At 45.2% G+C, this 22802-nt stretch overlaps 1 long non-coding RNA gene across 2 annotated transcripts in view; it reads right to left on the reverse strand.

The window, feature by feature from the left end:
• The window catches only part of LOC143272996 (uncharacterized), a 45266-nt gene that overhangs the window by 12175 nt on the left and 10289 nt on the right, over positions 1-22802 (reverse strand). For both annotated transcript variants that reach the window (XR_013050776.1, XR_013050775.1), the window contains exon 2: positions 13152-13359. This is a non-coding gene — a long non-coding RNA (uncharacterized LOC143272996). The remainder of the gene's footprint in view (positions 1-13151; positions 13360-22802) is intronic.

The raw sequence follows: 22802 nt of genomic DNA on the forward strand, positions 1-22802 counted from the left end.
ATCCTGGTGAAACACACGCACTTTTGGAATGAGCTCTACCTTTTTTTTTCCCATGTGAGAAAAGCAAGACTTGGAAGAGTGGGTATTAGAAAGTCTGCATTTGAAGTATTAGAAGGTATATGAAGTATTAGAAGGCCTCTCTGTGCATGGGGTAATTAGGGAAATGATGGCCATACTAAAGAGTCTCTAGGGAGAAGAATGAGAATTCCAGGCCTGAGGTGTCATGGGTAGGAAGCAGACTTACCGTCCTTTAGAGATTGAAGTTATTCTTCGTTTTGCCATCGCCAAATGGAGGGTGTGATCTGATGAAAATGCAATTGATGAGCTTTCATCATCCTAGAACATTCTGTTTTAAACTTGCCAGTTGAGTTTTATTGAATATTCTTAGCAAGTTTAGGCTGCTGTAACAGGATGGCTTGTCAGCAATAGAAATGCACTTCTCACAGTGCTTGAAGCTCAGAGGTCCAAGTTCAAAGTGCTGGAAGATTTAGTGTCTCATGAAGAACAGCTTCTTCTCCTTTTGTTGTTGAGACAGTGTTTCTCTGTGTTGCTCTGGCTGTCCTGGAACTTGCTTTGTAGACCAGGCTGGCCTTGAACTCAGAGATCTGCCTGCCTCTGCCTCCCAAATTCTGGGATTAAAGGCGTGTGCCTCTCTATCACCCACCCTAGTTGAAATGTTTAATTTTTTTTTTTTCGAGACAGGGTTTCTCTGTGTAGCTTTGCGCCTTTCCTGGAGCTCACTTGGTAGCCCAGGCTGGCCTCGAACTCACAGAGATCCGCCTGGCTCTGCCTCCTGAGTGCTGGGATTAAAAGCGTGTGCCACCAACGCCCGGCTGAAATGTTTAATTTTTAACAAATACGGAGCTGTTTCAAAAGAAAAATCGCCTCTCTAAAACTACAAAACAAAACAAAAAAAAAAGCCAGCACCGTGGGGCTGGGGAGAGGGCTCGGCAGTCAACACTGGCTGCTCTTTTAGAGAACCCAGGGTCCATTCCAAGAACCCACACGGCAACTCACAATCATCTGTAACTCCAGTCCTAGGGTCTGTGTGGGCACCAGGCACACAAGTTGGTGCATAAACATACATGCACCATATATATATTTACACACACACACACACACACACACACACACACACACACACACACACACACACGCGGTGTGTGTGTGTTGGCTAACATTATGTTTTAAGTTTAAATTACTGTGCTTAAGAGTTCATAAAACAAAAAACGCTCCTAACCTGTGAGCTCTACTTACCCAAGGACAGACAACTTCCTGGAATGCTGGGGGCCGTGTTAACATAAGATAGCAAGCCGCATATTTTTGCTTCTGTAAACCAGCTTGGTTGCCCCAACTGCACAGGATGTGCAGGAAGTTCGTAGGCAGGAAGTATGTCAGGATGTATGCTTGCTCCTGATTGAAGTATGTAGCCTTGTGGGGTTTGCCTTTATAAGCCCCGGACTAATGTAATTTGGCCCATACTCTGAGCACGAGTCTTGGATACGAACCTGGCCAGTATCCATAGTCCTGGTCAGTATTTGATAAAGCCTCTTATGTGCTGAAATTTATTCATGGTCAGACTGGTAAATCTCTGAGTGACCTTAGACCCATAAAACATAAAATTAATAATAAATTAACATTTTTAAATGCTAGCACTGACATTTCTTTTGTCCAGCAGAGTTTCTATGTATTTATTCACTTGTTTTTTTCTTTTCTTCTTCTTCTTTTTTTTTTTCCGGAGCTGAGGACCGAACCCAGGGCCTTGTGCTTGCTGGGCAAGTGCTCTACCACTGATCTAAATCCCCAACTTATTCCCTTATTTTTGAAACAGAATTTCACTCTCTTGCCCTGAGTGGCCTAGAACTCTCAGCTATCCTCCTGTCTCAGCTAGATCTGAGAGCTGGGCTACAGGCATGCGACACCTCACCTGGCTGAGATTTTTTTAGTTTACTTTTTATTTTTGGTTTTTTTTTTTTTTTTTGAGACAGGGTCTTACTATGTATCCCTGGCTGTTCTGAAAATCACTATATAGATCAGAATGGTGTCAAACTCAGATCTGCCTGACTCTGCTGTGATTAAAGGTGTGTAGCACTACACCTGACCAAGAATTTTTTTTTTTAAACTACAAACAATTTCTACAGTTCTTTCAGTTGAAAAATTAGTTGAAAAATTGACCCTGGAAAAGAGGAAGTCAGCTATGTGCAGAAATTTTTAGGGGAAGCTGGGAATGTGGATCATTGGTAGAGTGCTTTCCTTGGCAGTCTGAGACTCTGGGTTCAATTCCCAGCACCACAAGAACTGGTTGTGGTGATACATGCTTATAAAGTAGGAGCGCTAGAGAGGTGTAGGCAGTAGGGCCAGAAGCTCAAGGCCATCCTCAGCTATGTAATGAGGCTAGTCTGGGTCATGTGAGACCTTGTTTCAAAACGAAGAAAAGAAAAATCTTTAGGGATATGCTGTCTTTAGGGAGACCCTGTCACAAAATAAAGTAAAACAAAATTCTACCAATAAGCAAAACACAAAATACTTTAGGCCAAGCATGGCAACACTAACACAGGTGACCAATTGTGTTTGGTACCTTCACCCTCTGGACCTTCATCAGAAGCATTTCCACCTTCTGTTAATGTGATCCTCTGTCCCATTGACCATCCTGCCCTCCACCTTGAATCACAACCAGACCAAGATCTCTGGGATCTTGTATATTTGAGAGGACAGCTATTTATGGCTGATGAAGTCTCAGTAGGTAATTGTTCCATTGGAAGCTCTGCCTTAACTTCCCCTCCTCCCTCTCCCAACCCTGCCCCTCAGAAAGTCCACCAAGGAAAGGCTCCTCCCCTGGAGCTGCTCAAGCACACCCCTACAGGGTATTTAAGCTCTGGTCCATAGACCGGCCATGTGATTTCTCTTCCTTCCTTCCCCTGAGATCACCCAGGAATGCTTTGTTCATATTAAACCTGGTCTTACTAATTCGGCTTGATTTGGCTTATTGCATCGGCAGAGAAACCCATTACTGGGGATTCAAAATACTTATCACTGATCACAATGGTGGCCTTGAACAGAGGCACTAGCCTGGGAATGATGCTTCTGGGGTGGACAGAAAAGGCCCACTGGGGCGCTCATGTTGTGGGGTATCCAGCAGAGAAGACTGCTCAGACATGGATGTAAGCCAATAGAAGGTCTTTATTAGCCAGCCAGTGACTACACTGGATGTAGAGGATTCCAGAGTAGCCCTGAGCCTTTCTCAGGGTGAGCTTTTATGCACAAAAACCTATGCTGGGTTGGCATACTTTAGTTAACAAAAACAGCTAGCCAGAAGTGGAACTACAGAAGCTGAAAAGCAAGGTTAGTACATTTAGAGACTTTCCCAGATCCATGGACTTGGATGGATTAGGTCTTTGTTTTGGTTGGTGGTGCTGTCTATGTGCTGAGTTTTCTGGCCAGAATCTTACTTCCATCATGAAAGTCAGTTGTGCTAAAGTCTGGGGCCTGTTACACGCTCCACCTCATATAAAGGGCATGTCCCTCTATGCTCATTTTTTAAATGTTTTCCTATATAAAAATTGCCATGGTCATGGTGTCTTCACAGCAATAGAAACCCTAAGACAGTAAGTATAAGAGGAAAATGTGAGCATTATAGAAATAAAGAAAAGCAAGTAGAAAACAACAAAATTACTCAAAATTCTACTTTGCTGGGTGGTGGCGGCAGCGAACGCCTTTTAGTCCCAGCACTTGGGAGGTAGAGGCAGGTAGATCTCTGAGTTCAAGGCCAGCCTGGTCTATAGAGCAAGTTCCAGGACAGTCAGGGCTACACAGAGAAATCCTGTCTCAAAAAAAATAAAATAAATAAATAAATAAATAAATAAATAAATAAATAAATAAATAAATCCACAACATGGGGATATTTTCTTATAAACAGAGAACACATTATGGCTTTTTATACCCTAACATTTTATAATTGAATTCTGGATATTTAGAGATAATGACTATTGTTGGCATAGGTGGGGTGTGGACCATGTAAACTGAGCTCCCAAGCAGTACTTGTCTTCTAAAAAAAAAAAAAAAAAGATTTCTAGCATGAGTCAATACCAAGCAGAGTTAGAGTTCATTAAAGGATTTTTTAAAACACAGATTTAAGCCCAGAGATGAGCAGAGATGGAGGCATTCGGGGAATGAATAGATACAGTCAGTGGTAGCTTCTGAAGTCACATCTTACGGAGTTGTAGCGGAACCTTTGCTTTTTCAGCAAATGAGATCTTAGAGTGATTCTGGTTGTGCATTGGATGGCACTACAGCTGGTATAGTAGAACCCTAGGTCCCTGGGGTTGTGGGGGAAGTTGATATGTCTTTACTGTAGACAAAGGTTTAGCCTTACTGCAACAGGGTGCCAGACCTTAGCACAACTGACGCCATGATGGAAGTACCATTCAGGCCATAACACTCACCATGCAGACAGCAACACCTGCTAAAACTAAAACAAAGACCTAGTCCATCAAAGTCCATAGTTCTGGGAAAGTCCTGAACACCCGAGCCTTTCTCAGGGTGAGCTTTTAAGCACAAAAGAACATATCCTAAGTTGACACACTTCAGTTAACAAGAACAGTCAGCCGGAAGCAGAACTACAGAAGCCAAAAAGCAAGGTTAGCACATTTAGAGACTTTCCCAGAACTATGGACCCATCTTTTAAACGGACAGACCCAGAGGGAGGTAACAGGGGGGGGGGGCCCGCCCGCGGCACGGACCTTACCTGAACCAGGTTGTCCTAGGATTTAAAAAATTTCTAATCCTGTTTGATGAGGCACTAAATGCTGACCTCCTGCCCTTCTACCAGGTTTCCTGGGAAAATGTATTATAAAAGGGCCACTGAGGAACTGCTGCCAGAGTTACAGACCTTGGGCTAGAGAATGTCAGCTAAGAAAGCCCAACTTTGTACATCAGAGGCTACTTATCCTAGCTACCAGCTGAAGGGAAGCCAAAGGGCTGGTCTCAGAGTAGGATTGTGGCCACCATTCTTTTTTTCTTTTTTTCTTTTTGTTTTTCGAGACAGGGTTTCTCTGTGTAGTTTTGGTGCCTGTCCTGGATCTCACTCTGTAAACCAGGCTGGCCTCGAACTCACAGAGATCCACCTGGCTCTGCCTCCCGAGTGCTGGGATTAAAGGCGTGTGCCACCAACTGCCCGGCTGCTGCCACCCTTCTTTAGATCCCCAAGACTAAGAGATAGGTTCGAGAGTTCCTAGGTGTAGGTTGGTACTGCTGCCTCTGGACACCAGAGTTTGTGGAAATAACAAGACATCTATAAACCAGCACAAAGTGGAGCACTGGGCCTCTAATCTGGACTGAGATTAAAAACAGCTCTGACATTGGCTCCAGCCCCAGCACTTCAAGATGTCTCCAAACCTTTCATCTGTCCATAAAATGAAAGACAAAAGGGTTTTCAACCCAAACTCTGGGGCCATGGAAATGCCCTGTGACCTACCTCTCCAAATGAGTGAACCCTGTAGCCACAGAACGGGCCACCTGTCTAAGAGCTGTGGCAGCCACTGCTAGTCTAATGGAAAAAGAAAACAAGTTAACTCCGGATCAGGGTCTCATACCCACAGCACCCCATGACGTTGTTGAGCCCTCCTGAGGAACGCCAGAATACTGGCTGTCTAATGACTGTGTGACCTGGTGCTGGGCCACCCTTGAGTCCAATTTGAGAAATCCATTGCCATCAGTCTTGCTACCTTCTTGCCTGGTAATGACCCGCAGATGCTCATCCATGACTGTATGAGATGAAAGACAAAACTTGGTGCTTGGGAGTTACCGTAGTTACTTTAACTGAAACAATTTGGGCCCAAGCCAGGTACCTCAGCCTAGAGAACAGAAATGACCTATCTGACCCAGGCTCTCAGATAGGGAAAAGTAAAGTCTACCACCATATACATGGACAGCCACTATGCTTTTACTACTGGGCATATCCACAGAATGATTCTCTCTCTCTCTCTCTCTCTCTCTCTCTATATATATATATATATATATATATATATATATATATATATATATATATATATATATACATATTCTATGTATTTATCTATCATCTATCTATTTATCTGTCTGTCTATCTATATCTATCTATCTATCTATCTATCTATCTATCTATCTATCTATCTATCTATAAAAGAGGACGTCTCACTGCTGGGAAAAGGACATTAAAAACAAAAGAAAAAGGTCTTGGCTCTCCTATAGGCTATTTGACTTTTTCATACAAATTGTTGCCCCACAAATGTCCCTAAGACCAGTGGGGCCTATTGATATTCTGATTCCACACCCAGACCCTGTGCGGCCTGAGTGTGGGAGTCTGTCAGAGTTCAGCTCTGACGTGTGGAAGGGTTCTTGGGAAGAGAGAGGAATGAGGAAGTATTAGATAGAAAAATAGAAGGAGACAATAAAAAAGACAGAGACACAGGATAGCTTCAGGAAGGCCCTGGGTCAACACCCAGTCGCCTCAAGGTTTATTCCAAAGGGCTTTTTGTACAATGCCAAGGGGCAAGGCAAAAGACCTCCCCCTTTCAAGATCAAAGCTAAACATACAGTCAAGTGTAGACTCTTCAAAACATCTGGTAACCAAGCCGGTGGCCAAATCATACCATTATGCAGTCCTGCTGGGTAAAACAAACTCAGATTCTCTGACCTTGAGTAATTTGGGCCCCCACACTTGAGACTCCTTGGTAAAGAAGAAAAGGAAGGACAGCTCAAACCCACAGGTGGATGGAGGACGCTGGAGGGAAAGATTCTCCCAGAAACAACTGGCAGGACCCTGGTAACTGATCTTCACCAGGCTACTCATCTGGAGTCCACAAAACTTTCTGTGTTGCTCAGATCAAAGTATGTTATATCTAGACTGGAGAGCCTAGCTAACAAACATGGGATGTCTCAGCTAAATGCCAGGTTTGTTTTCAAGTGCATCCAAAACAGAGAGCCCTTGCCCGGGAAGGGGTCCCAATAAGAGACCAACAACACGGCAAACTCTGGGAAACTGACTTCACTGAGATCCAGCCTGTCAGGGGAGGATACAAGTACCTGCTACTTTCTCCAGTTGGTTAGAAATGTTCCCACTGGACTGAAACTGGCCAAATAGTAATTAAAAAGCCCCTCCAGGAACTGGTCCCCTCACTTGGCCGCCCCATAGCAATGGGGTCCAACAATGGCCTGGCATTCATAGTCAAAACCTCTCAATTAATAGCTTTAGACATAGATTGAAAACTTCATTGTGGGGCTGGAGAGATGGCTCAGAGGTTAAGAGCACTGACTGCTTTTCCAGAGGTCCTGAGTTCAATTCCCAGCAACTGCATGGTGGCTCACAACCATCTGTAATGAGATCTGGCGCACTCTTCTATGTACATAATGAATAAATAAATCTTTAAAAAAAAAAGAAAACCTCATTGTGTTAAAATATACTAAACTTGCCGGGCGGTGGTGTCACACACCTTTAATCCTAGCACTAGGGAGGCAGAGCCAGGCGGATCTTTGTGAGTTCAAGGCCAGCCTGGTCTACAGAGTGAGATCCAGGAAAGGTGCAAAGCTACACAGAGAAGCCCTGTCTCGAAAAACCAAAAACCAATATATATATATAAACTAAACTCAGAGTTATGGGCAGTTAAAAAAAATTAAAAAATAGGACATTAAAAAAAACTCTAACAAAACTCTCATTAGAGTTCTTCCAAGGATGGACAGACTTCCTTCAGACCCACTGCTAAACCCCTTATAGGAAGGGATTTACCCCCTATGAGATAATGTTTGGAAGACCTCTCCCACTGTTTCCCAGGCTCAGAGACCGGCAGTTGGCAAAACTCTCTAACTATTCCTTTTTCTAGTAACTACAGGCCCTCCAGATCTCCATGAAGGCCATTTAATGGACTATCCAAGAGACCCAGCCTACCTCTGAATCCACCACCAGTTTCCTCTTGTTCCAGTCTTGTGATACCATCTAGGTCAAGCAGGTAAGCTGGAACCAACTTGGAAAGGAACCTACGTGGTGATTTTCTTCACTCCTATGGCTGTGAAAGTAGCTGGTATTATACCATGGGTCCACCACTACCCAGGTCAAGAAAGCTAAGGCCACAGATGTCACTGCCAAAGGGACTGTCTCCTGGACTCTGGGCCCATTAAAACTAAGGTTTCATCAGTCCCCAGGCCCTTCCACTCCCTGCCCTTCTACCTCCTCCTGAGTTGGATGTTTTGTCCTATGGGTATGAGCATAGGGGTCATGATCCAGGCCCTATAGCCCTCGGGCCTTGTACTGGCTGGTTTTGTGTGTCAACTTGACACAAGCTAGAGTCATCAGAGAGGAAATGCCTCCATGAGATCCAGGTGTAAGGCATTTTCTCAATAAGTGATCAATGGGGGAGGGTCCAGCCCACCGTTCCTGGACTGGTGGTCCTGGGTTCTATAAGAAAGCAGGCTGAGCAAGCCATGTGAAGCAAACTAGTAAGCAGCACCCATTATGGCCTCTGCATAAGCTCCCGACTTCAGGGTCCTGCCCTGTTTGAGCTCCTGTCCTGACTTCCTTCAGTGGTGAACAGCAATGTGGAAGTGTAAGCCAGATAAACCCTTTCCTCCCCTTCTTGCGTTATGGTCATGGTGTTTCATCACCTCAATAGAAACCCTAAGACAGGCCTGGACCTGGGAACCGAGGAAGACAGCTATAGGGAAGGTGATAGCTAATAGGACTACAGACCACCAACCCATAATTCATCTTGATCTTTGCTCACTGACGCCCGCTTTAAGTGTCTGGTTGTGCTGAAAAAAGAAAAAAATGTGGGAATTTATCTTTTGAGATAGGAATTCAGAGTTTACAATCCTAGGCATGCCCTGAGGTTTGGCCCTCCAGTTGCCAGCAACAAAGGAGTTTCCATTGCAAAAAAAAGAAAAAAAGAAAAAAAAATGAGTTTGGCCGGGCGGTGGTGGCAAGTGCCTTTAATCCTAGTACTCGGGAGGCAGATGCAGGTGGATCTCTGTGAGTTCAAGAACAGCCTGGGCTACAGAACGTAAAGGAAAGGCGCAAAGCTACACAGAGAAACCCTGTCTTAAGAGAGAGAGAGAGAGAGAGAGAGAGAGAGAGAGAGAGAGAGAGAGAGAGAGAGAGAGAGAGAGAGACAGATTAATCAGATAACCAACCCCAGTCTCTGTCTTCTTGGCCCCTGGCTAGCTACTCTGCTGCCAGCACTGGCTAGGCCCTTAATTCTCACTCTGATTGAATTACTTTGGGGGCCCCGAATCTTAAACTATATGGCCAAGTATGAGTCAGTTCAGTAAAATTAATCATCCTTAGGACCAACTATACCTCTTTTTTGTTATTGTTGTTTTGTTTTTTTTTAAAGACAGAATTTCTCTGTATAGCTTTGACGGTCCTGGAACTCACTCTGTAGACCAGGCTAGCCTCGAACTCAGAGATCTGCCTGCCTCTTCATCCCTTCATCATCTGGGATTAAAAGCATGTGCCACCACCTGGCTCTAACTACACTTCTTTAGAACAGGGTGAGTCCATGATTTGACTTTTTCACTAAGACCAGTGGGGAATGTAATAGGGCATCTGACTTTAGTAGGCCCCCAGACCTAAGCACAAGTTGGAAACCAGCTTCCATTTGCTTTCAAGTATAGAACAACTGGTGTGTGTGTGGGGGGGTGGGGATTGGATATCTTAGAATTAGGAAATGAAAATCTCTTGCCTCAGCATGAAGTTTATTTAGATGGTTGAACTGTTTTTCTCAAAAGACTGGCACAGGATACAGTTAATTAGAAAGGCTGGTTTCAGACCAGGAGGACCATCTGGGATGTGTCCTGGCAAGTGAAGCAGACTGGAGCCTAGTGATGTTTTTAATAATAGCATGAAAAGTTGTGCAAAGGCAGAATCCACACAGGAAGTTTGAGGCTAAGTAGAAATCCCTTATGGCAGCTGTAGGGATCATACGAATCACAGGGAGAATGACAAGTCCGTGAAGGTCCCATCTTTAAGATAATGACTTTACTGCAAGCCTTCACCCTATGAGTTGATGCAAGGACAAAGAAGTGAGGATGTGGGGTGGGAGACAAGAGAGAGAAACTTTCACTTGGGATTCTAGTACTGGGCATCAGGGACACTTCCAGAAGCAGAATGAGACAGACCTCAGAATCCCATCAGATTTTGATGGCCTGAAGCATTTATCTACTACACCTGGGGCCTCGGGCCAAGGTTTCCTGGGCGTCAATATTTCCATTTTTCACACAGCTATCCAGAGAGATTGCTGGAGGCTCAAACAGACAATAATACAATAATACAGTACAATAGTACAATACAACACAACACAATAGTACAACAAACAAATCACAAAACAGTTACAGTTTATAGGATATTTCTAAATATAATTACCTACCTACCATATGCAAGTTCAAGAAGGGAAAGATACTAAAATAACCAGAAATTCAGGCTCTGCCCTTGAGATGAGTCCATTGGCGTGGCCAGTTCAGACAAGCTTTGACACATGCTTTGACAACAATGAAGTGCATGACACTGTGATGTTTCTGAATCCTGCTACTTCCACCGTCTCTCTCATGATACCATGCAAAGACATTGGACTTAAACCTGTGGCTCTCAAACATAATCTCTTCGGGATCGAATGACTCATCCACAAGGGTCAAATATCAGATATTTACATTACGATTCATAACAGTAGCAACATTATAGTTATGAAGTAGAACTAAATAATTTTATGGTTCAGGGTCACCACAGTATGAGGAACTGTATTAAAAAGGGTTACAGCATTAGAAGATTGAGAACCACTGGTTTAAACTAAGAATATGGGGCTGAAGAGATGGCTCAGCAGTTAAGAATACTGTCTGCATGTCTAGAGGACCCAAGTTCAATTCCCAGTATCCACATTAGGCAGCTCATGGGAGATCCAACACTCTTTTAGTCTCCACAGACATCTGCACCGACATGTACCTACTCACACATCTATACATGAAATTAAAAATAAAATCTTTTTTTTTAAATGAAAAGAAAGAAGGGAATGACCAGGAGAGGCCAGGGCCCAGGTGAGAGGGTTGGGTTGTCAGTAAATGCAGCTGCATGAGCAAACCCAGGCAAGGACAGTGAAAAGACCACTCAGCTGAGCCAAGCCTTGACCATAGAATCATAAGGGACACAAAATGATTGCTGGATTAGCCCATGGGACTTTCAGTGGTTTCTTTATAAGAAATGGGTAATTGATACATGAGGAGGATGAGTGTAGAAACCAGAACAACCCCAAAATGTCTATCCCCATCCCACCCTTGGTCTATAAATATGTTACAGGATGAAAGAGACCCTGCAGAAGAAAGTTCGTTTTAGCAGGGCTGGAGAGCAAACAGAGCCTTGAGGATGCTAGGCCCATGCTCGACGGCAGAGCTGCATTTCCAGCCCTTGGTTTTTTGTCAATGTCCCCTGGCGGCTAGGACCTTCAAGTTTTCATCCACCTGGCTCCACCTCTCGAGTGTTAGTATTCTAGACATGACCTACCTCACCAGGCACCAAAGGCTTTTATTAGAACCTGTATTACCTGGATTGTTGCGATTAGATCATATGATCCCTTATAAGCAGAGAGTTTTCTCCACGGATAGAAGCCAAAATCAGAGGTCTGAAGCTGTGACAAAGATGTGACCTGCTTTTCAGAGGCCATGTGGAAAGTGTTAAGAGGTCTTCAGGAAGCCTCCGACAGCCAAGATGGGCCCTTGGTTCAGAACTAGCAAGGAAACAGGAACGGAAGACTGGAATTTGGCCTCCAATCTCAGAAGCATGGAATGCATCTCCAGGGCTCCCGGAAGTGACCAAGCCCTGATGGCACTTTGCAGAACCAAGGCAGACAACCCAGCTACGGCACCTTGTACTTGTGAACTCTGACCCGTGGAATTGGGAATTAGAAGGTGGGGGCCACTTTCAGCCAGGATATTTGAAGTTATTTATTATAGCAATAACTGCAAGCCTACACCCTGATGTGTAAACTAGCCACTGAAAGGCATTTTGAGCAGCCTTCCTTCAAGGGGTGTGCCCCAAGCAGAGAAAGGAAGAGCTGATATCTCCGAGCGAAAGGAATCCCAGCTCTAGTCTCCCAGAGAAGGCAGGTCAGAGCCCTCCAGAAGCAAACCCTGAGGTAGCACGGTGCAAGTAGTTGGCATGATGATTCCAGGAAACTTCAGTAGAAGATGGGAGAGTGATACGACGCAAGTCGTTGCAGGCACCTGGAGGGCAATCCTTCTTGGGGATGCTAGGAAACAGGGCAGGCTGTGCCTCAATGCCGCCTTACCCAGGAGACATGGGCATGGGGGATTTATACATCAACCGCCAGCATCATCCGTGAAAGCTCTCTCCCAACACTCCAGCCTGCTGTGTGTGTGTGTTTGCAGAGCAGACACCAACAGTTTAGGAGAGCTCTCAGGGTGGGGTGGGGGAGTAGCAGGTACTATCTGTTGGAAGTGTTGCAGGTGTGGACTGAACTGATGAGGCCGGAGGAGATGAGTGGGACATCACAGCACTTACAGTAAGGGGTAATAAAGGTGCTTCAGGTGGAAACAGGCACGCTCGTAGAAGCACTGAAACATGCAAAGGTCTGTTGAGGGAGACTCAGGGGATTCATCTGGAGTCAGACTGACTTACCCCACCACCTCCTCACTGGGTGCCTTGGGGTAAGTTACTTTATTGCTCTCAATATTATCTTTTATGGTACTATCTATGATTCAAATGGTAGATAGTTGCAGCCTCCTTGAATTAGATTAGATAATGGTTTTAAATGAGGGCTGGCACCCTGTCAGACCTCAGTAAACAGAACGAAATATAACTGGCGGGTTTATGTCTTCTGTGGGTATTCAGTGATTAGCCAATGACAGTCACAGGCAGAGTCAGGGGAAGTGGTGGTGAGGGCCTAGAAAGGTGGGGAGCAGGTCATATATATATATACATATATAATGTATATATACACATATATGTATATATATACACACATATATATAATGTATTTTATAATGTGGACTTGGGGTAGGGGTATATTGTCAGCAGCAGAAAACACGCTTAGCATGAACAAGGCTTTCTATGTCTAGTCATCAGCATAAATGTTTTCCAAGTTTAATTTGAATTTTTAAAGTTAATTCAGGCTTACTTTTAGGAAGTGTGGAATGGTAATCCAGGACTTCTGACCCTGAAGGTCGGTGGATGTCAAGAGTTCTGTGGGTAGAGGTCAGGTGGTCCAGAAGCTTGGATGGGAAAAGAATCATTCCTCTCTTCACCTTCTGACAAAGGGGACTTTTCCTTCAGTGATGAATGTCAGAAGCCACAGTGATAGTAGCAAAAAAACTGTGGCTTTGTCACTAGTGAAAAAGTAAACAAGCAAACAGTACTCAGGGATACTTCCAAGTTAGACATCTTTTTAAAAATTGTGTGTGTGTGTGTGTGTGTGTGTGTGTGTACATACATGTACATGCCAGAACACACAAATGGAGGTCAGAGAGAAATTTTCAGGAGTCCGTTCTCTCCTTTGGGTTCCAGGGATTGAACTCGGGTCATTAGGCAATTACCTTTCTTTACCAGCTCAGCCATCTAGACAGTCCCAGATGTATTACAACTTATATTCATCGCTAATTCAAAGTCATGGTATTTTAAAATTAGATTATTGATTTTGTTTTATGTGTGGGTGTTTTGCCTGCATGTATGTCTGTGTAACACATCTATGCTTGGTGTCCTCAGAAGTCAGAAAGGGGATCCGATTCCCTGGAACTGGAGTTGTGGGTGCTGGGAATTGAACCCAGGTCCTCTGCAAGAGCAGCCAGTGTCCTTAACATCTGCGCCATCTCTCCAGCTCCTCTAGATTTTATACTTAATGCATCAATAAAAAGCATATTTATAGCCATATTGAACATATTTAAGTGAATTTCAATATAAATGTTTCCCTTGTACTCCTTGGTGTTTTGGCTTATGTTTTAAAAACACAATTTCTAAGAAAGTATCCAGAAACTTCATTGGGCAAGAAAAACAATGACGAATACAACCTAATATTCTCCTGGCTTTGCTGATGTGGCTAATTCTGGAGCTCATGACCCCACCAGCTGTATACACCTGTTTATCTAATAATAAATCCCAACCACATGGGCTCTGAGGAGAGGGGTCGGTCACATGACCAGACTTGTATGCTGGGGTGCACTACACCAGTGGTCCCCAGTCCTTCCACACTGTCTACCCTGTTAACAGCTATGGTTCACACTTGTTCTGGGCCTCAATATGCACAAGTCAGGGCTTCCTTGGGGAAAGATTTGTTGTCTGTGAGGGAATATTTATGGATGGAAAAAGTCCCTTGAGTGAGCAGTCTCCCCCTCTCTCACCCTTTAGAAAATTTGTGTGTGTGTGTGTGTGTGTGTGTGTGTGTGTGTGTGTGTGTGTGTGTATGTGTGTGTAAGAAAGAGAGAGAGAGAGAGACACGGTGGTTCTGGAGATTGAACTCAGGTGGTCAGCCTTGGCAGCAAATGCCTTTACCCTCGAGCCACCTTGCTGGCCCCTGTTGGGTTTTTTTGTTTGTTTGTGACAGAGTCTCATGTAGCACACTGGCCTCAAACTCACTATATAGCTAAGACTGGTCTTGAACTCCTGACTCCACGCCCATATCTCTACTTTGGGGATTACAGGTACAATACCACAGCCAAGTCGCCCCTGGGGCTCTGGATGGGCTGTTGCCACCCTCACACAATGGTCTAGGTCTAAGAGTTCCAGGGGATCTGCTCATGGTGGGCTCTTTAGGGGAAGCAGAATCTGAGCAGGTCTATTTTAAAGAAATGATTGGGTCCAAAGAGAATCCGCTGGCATGGATATAAAATTGCAATTCTCACAAAAGGAAGGGCTTCATGGCCAAATTCATGAGGCATAGGCTGCTTCCTTATTCATAGAATCTTTTCCTTTTCCTGTGGGAACAGGGGAAGTGTCAGGCTGCATCCCCAGTCTCCCTTAGTTAGCAGAGCCCTAGGACTGTGTTTTCTAGTGCATCACCTCGGTCTCCATTTCCACCTCTAAGCCCTTCATTGTTGTGGGATATTTGTACACTGTGTGAAGATGTATTGCTGTGATCGGTGTAATAAAGAGCCGAATGGCCAATAGCTAGGCAGGAGGTATAGGCAGGACTTCTGGGCAGAGAGAGAACCCGGAGAAGAAGGAAGATGGAGTAACCAGCGGGACTTGGAAGAGACTGCAGGAAAGCAAGACATGCATGGACTTGGAAGAGACTGCAGGAAAGCAAGACATGCATGGACTTGGAAGAGACTGCAGGAAAGCAAGACATGCATGGACTTGGAAGAGACTGCAGGAAAACAAGACAGGCAGTATGGATGAAAGCTACAAGCCACGTGGCAGAACATAGATTAAAAACATGGGTTTATTAAGTTATAAGAGCTAGTTGGAGAAAAGCCTAAACTAAGGCCGAGTTTTCATAATTAATAACAAGTCTCTGTGTTATTTGTGAGCTGGCAGCCCAAAGGAAAAATCTGACTACACCTCGTGATTTCTTTAGGCAAGATGGATAATCTAGGATAATCCCCCATCTCCAAGACAGCTGATTAGCAACCTAATTCCCCTCTGCCATGAAATCTAATGTCCTACCAGAGTCCAGGGGTTGTGACACGGATATCTCTGAGGGGCTCTCGTCGATGGCAGTGAAAGAGGAAAGCAGAGCTTGCCAAAGGGAAGTTGGTGCATGGAAGGCCGATGCCCTCCACGGTGACCTTAGTGCAGCCATCTTGGTGCACTTCACATTTTTTTGTTTTGTTTGGGTGTTTTGAGACAAAGTACTACCAGACAGCCTGGTTAGCCTGGGACGTGCCACATCGACCAGACGGGCTTGCACTCTCAACCCTCCCACTTCTGCTTCCTGAGTGCTAGGATTACAAGTGTGCACCACACCCAGCTTCCACTTACGTTCTTATTAGACACCTGTAGCAGATGTTGGTGGGGGCGTTTTGGCGCACTGTATCACCCACCTGCTTCAGGGTGCCTTGGATAGACTTTGCCACAAACTTTGCCAGCCTCCGTTATCAGGCCAACATGGAAACACCTCTGCTTTCTCTAAGACAGTATAAAGCCACCAAGCCAGAGTCAGGCACAGTGTGAAAGTACGCAGGAGTTAACACGCCCAGGAACAGTGCTCATTTGATGGAGAATGGGACCTGTGGTTAGGCATGGCAGCCTCCGGCCTCTAGCGGAGCTTCTGATGGTCCCCACGGTTTCCTATGCGGCCCCAGCAGTACTGAGTCTCAGTCCTCTAGCGGAGCTTCTGATGGTCCCCATGTTTCCTATGCGGCCCCTGAAGTACTGAGTCTCAGTTGCCCTCACTGGTAACTGGTCTACGAATGCACCTGACCTTACATTTTCTCCTTTCTGCTTCATCCTCCCTGCTTATTTCAACTTCCTAGAATTACCTACCAAACAAACTACCCGCATCCATAACCTTCTCCTGGGGTTGCTTTAGAGGGAGATGAAATCCTACTGCACTGACCATAGCTTGCTCGTTTGTGTACATCTCTGCTAACCTGCTAGGGTCTTTTGGGTTGGTTGATGCCCCTGCCACAAAATGTACCTCCTTTTAATCATGTCTGCTGACATAATTTCATGGAAGATTGCTCCTATACCTACTTCTTGGCTCACTAAGATGTGTTTAAAGAATATAAATGTCTTGAGAAGAGCCCTCCTGAGCCACATGCTAAAGGTCTATGTACCTACGGGGAGGAAAGGTTGTCTGAGGTTATCTTTCTCTCAGTTCAGGCTGAGGTTCTGTTTGTTTACTTGAGTTCCGGAAATAACCCTGGGAATTTACGTAGGTGCCAAGGGAAACATGAGGCCAGTGGACTCTAAAAACACGTAAGCCCTAGAGGCCAGCAGGCAAACACCCAGAGAAAGACACTGGGGCCCTGCCTTAGATCCAGCCTGTTGACTTTGGGGGAGAGGTTACACATTTTTTATTGGCTAATGGGAATGTCATTTTGTCTGTGTTCTAAAGAGAGGCAGAAGCAATGGTGCAGTTTGGGAAGAATTTTCGTATCTCTCTGGGGTGGTACAGAGCTTGTCTTAATTAGGGTTTCTATTGTTGTAATAAAACACCATGACCAAAAAGCAGTGTTGAGGAGGAAAGAGTTTAGTCTGCTTGCACTTCCCTATCCATGTCCATCAGTGAAGGAAGTCAGGGCAGGAACTCAAACAGGGCAGGAATCCAAAGGCAGGAGCTGATTCAGAGGCCATGAAGGGATGCTGCTTACTGTCTTGCTCCCCATGGCTTGCTCAGCCTGCTTTCTTATAGAACCCAGGACCACCATCCCAGGGGTGGCCAGAAAGTGGAACCACCCACAATGGGCTACTCCCTACCCCCATTAATCACCAATTAAAAAATGCCTTACAGCTAGATCTTATGGAGGCATCTTATCAACTGAGGTTCTCTCCTTTCAGATATCTCTAGTTTGTCATAAGACTAGCCAGCACAGAGCTCTTCTTCTAATGCAACACATGCTGCTTCTCTTATGAAGTCTTCTCCTGTACTAGGGCTGAGAGCTGGGAATGAGATCCAGACCGCTCAGCATCCTGGGAGGCCCCTTTCCAGGTGTTGATGAAGCTTCCCTGAGACGAAGAAATGCCCATGGAAAGCTGAGGAGTGTGTTTGAGGACAAGGGCTTGGAGGGGAATTGGGCATTTGGGGAAGCTGGGCTGTGATGCCCTCATGATACAGCCCCCAATACCATCAGGAAATCAGGGAAGCCCCATAGAGCTGTCCTGAACTGAGGTAACAAGACCTTAGATGTGGCCACTTCAGGAAGGGCAAATGCCTCTTGCTTAACAAAGTCTTAAAGTTTGAACCTCCTGGCAGCTGGAGATGAGTGTCTGGTCCTAAGATGGGGTTGAAGCAAGGTAGCATCCATTGTAACCTTTCTCCATCACAGCATGGAGGTCTATGCTGGTCTCCCAGAGAGGCTCAGTTCCTACGTCCACCTTTAAAGACCTTTACCCTCCCAGGCTATAGGAGCTGTTTTTGCCTTGCCGCTACTGTAGAATGGCAGCATACAGAAAACAAAACAGCATATGGAAGAGAAAACCAAATTTGTATTTCGATAGATTATCCATCAGAGAATATTTTACAGTCTTCAAGTCATGCTCAATCGTGTGTTCCGATTTGATCCTCAGAACCTGGAAGTTTTGTATTGTTCTATGTATATGAGTGTTTTGTCTGCATATATCTGTAGACCACGTGTGTGCCCAGTGCCTGAGGAGGTCAGAAGAGGAGATTAGATATCCTGGAACTTGAGTCACAGAAGGTTGTGAGCTACTTACTGTGTGCGTTCTGGGAATCAAACCTAGGTTTTTGAAAGAGCAGTCAGTGCTTGTAACTTCTGAGATGTCTCTCTAGTCCGCTCAAACCTGAATATTAATATTTAGTACTAACATTAAAAAGTTTTAGTTTGACCCCCAGAACTACAAAACAGCAACAAGAGAAGACAGCAAAACCCTTCAGGAAGGAAAAGAAAGAACAGGCATCTGTTTAGTTTGTACACCTGTCCCTCTCTGACAGCAAGGACAGGCAGAAATGGCCATCAAGAAGCACCAGGCATCTGCCTCTGGCTCCTGAGTACTGTGAGTAAAAAAGAAGTGAAAGCATGCATGATCATGACTGGCTAAGTCCTAGCCTTTTTTTTTTTTTAATAATGTTGTTATACTATCTTTCTTGAATAAAGTGATAAGGCAATTGTCTTTTCCCCTTACATGTAGTATGATTCAGAAAGACTCTGTTAAAAAAAAAAAAAGAGAGGGAGGGAAGAAGGGATGGACACACACACACACACACACACACACACACACACACACACACACACACACACACACAAAGAGAGAGAGAGAGAGAGAGAGAGAGAGAGAGAGAGAGAGAGAGAGAGAGAGAGAGAGAGAGAGAGAGACAAGAATACCACACTGGCCTGCAAGTTAATTGAGAGTCTTGGTCCAGTTTTCAAGAATCTCCCCCAGAACACAAAGACTGCTTGTACTCAGGGTGTTTATGTTCGCTCTAATGCTGTCCCTGGCCTGGAGTCGGGAGCTGCTCTCCGCTGATACACAGCTGTGGAGAGAACTCCATGCAAACCCCAGTCCTGCTCTCCCTGCAGAGCTGGAGAAGATTACAGCAGGTCACGCCACTGGTGTTTCTTTCACTCTCTCTGCAAGTGTCATCCCTGGCATACACGGATGTAACATTTCAGTGGCAACCTCTACAGTGGAAATCCCGAAGAGCCTTAAATGACTTGACTGAACTGGAGCAGAGAGGACAGAAACAAGAAAACAGAACAGCCAGACTTGGAGGGTTCAAGGCTAATTCTTATGCACTCTGCTTCAAATGAACTGCACCAGCCTTTAGTCTTTCGTTGGCAGGAGTGGAAGCTTTGACCATCATACACGACTTTCCAGAAGGCTGTCTGCATTGTGGGAGCCCGTTTTCAGGTTCCTTGTGGCTTTACCCAGCAGGTCCACATAGAGAGGATGATTAGGACCATGGCCTGAGTGCAGGTGTCTGAGATGGTCTGCACTTGGCTGTGCTGGGAGGGGAGGTCTTTTGCTCCACCCCTTGGCTTTTCTAAAAATACCCTGGGGCAGAGACAGTCAGGGCCTGTTGGAAAAGGTTCCAGGCCCTCTCGAGGCTATCCTGTATTTTCTATCTGTTTATCTCCACAATCTAAATCCTTCTATCTAATATTTCCTGCTGCTCTCACTCAAGAAAACTCTGGGGAACTGTAGGGTTGGTGGGTAAATGCCCCGGACTGCATAGAAAGGCTGTAGTGGGAAAACTCATTTTAAAATTTTATTATTAACTACAAGACAGAAGTATGAAAGGTCATCCTTTTATACATCTGGAAAAAATGAAGTAAGGGCATGTAGCACATCCAGCAGCAGCTGGAATAAGAGCTGATGGAGCAAGGTCCCGGGGAGGGCTTAGTGCTGACTTACAGGAATAGTGTTGTGTTAGCGGCTCCTTTTCCTAGTGTGCCCTCCAGTCAGTTTCCTGTGATTCCAGTGACAATTGGCCATAGGCTTGGCGGTCCCAAACAACTGAACTATTGTCTTGACAGTTCTGGAGTTCAGAGGTTTAAAGTCTGTCTTCAGGACTATGTTCCTTCTGGAAGCTCTAGGGGAGAGCTCTGAAGTATCTGACGTCATTTGCATCCCTTAGTTCATGTTGTTCTCACTCCCCGACCTCGCCTCCACCCCCATCCCATCACTATGACCTGTCTCTGCTATCCCATCTTTTGTTCTGAATCTGACATTCTGGCATATCTGTCTGAGGACCCTTACAATGACTTTGAGGGCACTCGGACAACCCAGAATAATCTTCTCTCTCAAATCCTTACATTAATGACATCTGCCAATTGGCTTGGTCCTTGTAAGGAGGGGGGCACAGTCATCTGTGGGGGCCTTCTCCCGATGTCCCTGCTCTGCTGTGACTGTAATGATAACAGCCACAGCTGACTGGCTCCTGGGTGGGCACAGAAGTTTTGTTTTTTTTTTAAATATTTATTTATTTATTTATTTATTTATTTATTTATTTATTTATTTATTTATTTATTTATTATGTAATGTTTTTGTTTTGCCTGCCAGAGTGTATCAGATCTCATTGTAGATGGTTGTGAGGGTGCTGGGAATTGAACTCAGGACCTCTGAAAGAGCAGCCAGTGCTCTTAACCTCTGAGCCATCTCTCCAGTCCCGGGCACAGGAGTTTTACTGATGACAGAGAAGCAGCAGGCTGACCAGGTGCTTTCTGTGGTGTCCTCACACTTTAACTATTTTGGGGATCCATGGCCAGATTTCCAACTCCCAGTTGTACAGTCCTTTGAAGATTTTCTCTGGCTGCCAGAGCCTATTCTGAAGCCAGAAGTAGAAAAGAATTAATGCCCCCTTGTGCCCCCAAGCCTCTCTCTTTTTTTTTCTCCTTCCCCCGGAGCTGAGGACCGAACCCAGGGCCTTGCACTTGCTAGGCAAACGCTCTACCACTGAGCTAAATCCCCAACCCCAAGCCTCTCTTTTCAATGACCTATAGACCCAACTCCCTTGGCCTGTGGCTGGGAACACTCTTAAGTGCCCACAATATACAGTTTTCCAGAATTCCCAATGGAATTAAGCTACAGTTGTCTACAGTGTGTCCTGCTTGGAAAATATCTTCTCTTTTATCTGCCTTCTCTTAATGGTCTTATTTCTCCCAACTCCCCTAATAATATTTTTTGGATCATCTGCCAGGGGAATTGCTTGTACTTATGTCTACTCAGAATCTGTTTCCAGGGGAATTCAAAGTAGAATATTGAGTAGTCAACTCAGTTGCTCTGGATTGCATGGCTGGTAAGTCTGCTGCAAATTACACATCTCTAAACCCCCCACCCATCCCACTCCACCCCACCCCCGTTGCTTCTCTTAGCTGGCTTATTTCTCATTGTCCCTGAGGGATACCACTGACGTCGGGATGTAATTAAGCCAGAAGGTACTTCACTCCAAGTAGCTCACTCGAAAGATGAGAGGAGTCCCAGAGGGTGAGAGGTGACTACAATTCAGTCATCTGAGACCCCAGTGTGATGGGAATGAGGATGCTGTGACTCTCAGGTTGTAGCAGTGTTAAGATCATCTCAGGGTATCACACACAGATTCATCAGTCAGTGTGAGAGAGAGTGGTGTGTGTGTGTGTGTGTGTGTGCTGCCAAATGAGTAAAGAATTGCAGACATATGCCACCATGACTAGAGGACCTGTGTCATTACCTTAGTGACTTAAAATTCTGCCTCAGGACAAGGCAACAAAAAACTGGCTGACAGGATGTCTATTGTGGTGGTTTGAATAAGAATGGCCCCCATAGGTTCATATAGTTGAATGCTTAGTTGTAGGGAGCCGCCATTCTAAGATGGCGCTGGCTTCCTGGTAGCCTAGCTGTAAACAACTCCATATTTGGCTATGATGCACGAGTATGGTAATTGGCCTTATGTCCTCAGCCTATCCCGTGGCTCCCCGTGCTAGCATTCTGGCGGGACCCAATCACAGTATGGCACGTTTACCTGATTCCCTTTATAAGCAGCGGCAGTTTAGTCCTCGCCGCCCCTCACCTCCCGCTCTCCCTTAATCAAGAGGCGCTCCAATAAAGTGTGTTCTGAGAAGGATCCTCAATGGTGGTCATTCTTCCTCGCTGGCCGAGGAGTGCGCCGCAACTGGTGCTGAAACCCGGGAAAGGAAACCCGGGAAGGACACTTCGGACAGCAACTGGTGCCGAAACCCGGGACGGGACGGAAACTTCGGACACCAGGTGAGGGGTCGAAGAGGATTCAGAACTCAGCACACGGAGCGGTGACGTCGGAAAGTTCTCCAGGAACGGTGACGTCGGTAAGTTCGCCAGGAATGGCGATGACGTCGGTAAGTTCTCCAGGTATGCTGATTGCTGGGATTAATCCGTTTGTGCTTGCTCTTGTGTTCATTCTTATGACAATTGTTCTTCTTTGCTGTTTTGTACATGCATGTCTCAAGGAAGGACGCAATGTGGAAATCATTAGAAAGGGACGCAAGGCATTAATTAAGCATCAGGATAGTCTATCAGAATCAGACTTTAAAGGGGAGAACTTAAGTAGGCCTAAAAAGAAGAAAGAAAAGAATGAAGAAAAGGAAGAAAATTCAGAAAAGAAAGGGGATCCTTTGTATCTAGTACTAGAAAGATTTGCAAAAGTTGATTTATCTGATAATGAATTAGATTCAGATGAGGAGGAAAATTTAGAGGAAGC

The sequence above is a fragment of the Peromyscus maniculatus genome, chromosome 4 (assembly GCF_049852395.1).
Source record: "Peromyscus maniculatus bairdii isolate BWxNUB_F1_BW_parent chromosome 4, HU_Pman_BW_mat_3.1, whole genome shotgun sequence".
In the NCBI taxonomy this organism is placed as follows: domain Eukaryota; kingdom Metazoa; phylum Chordata; class Mammalia; order Rodentia; family Cricetidae; genus Peromyscus; species Peromyscus maniculatus.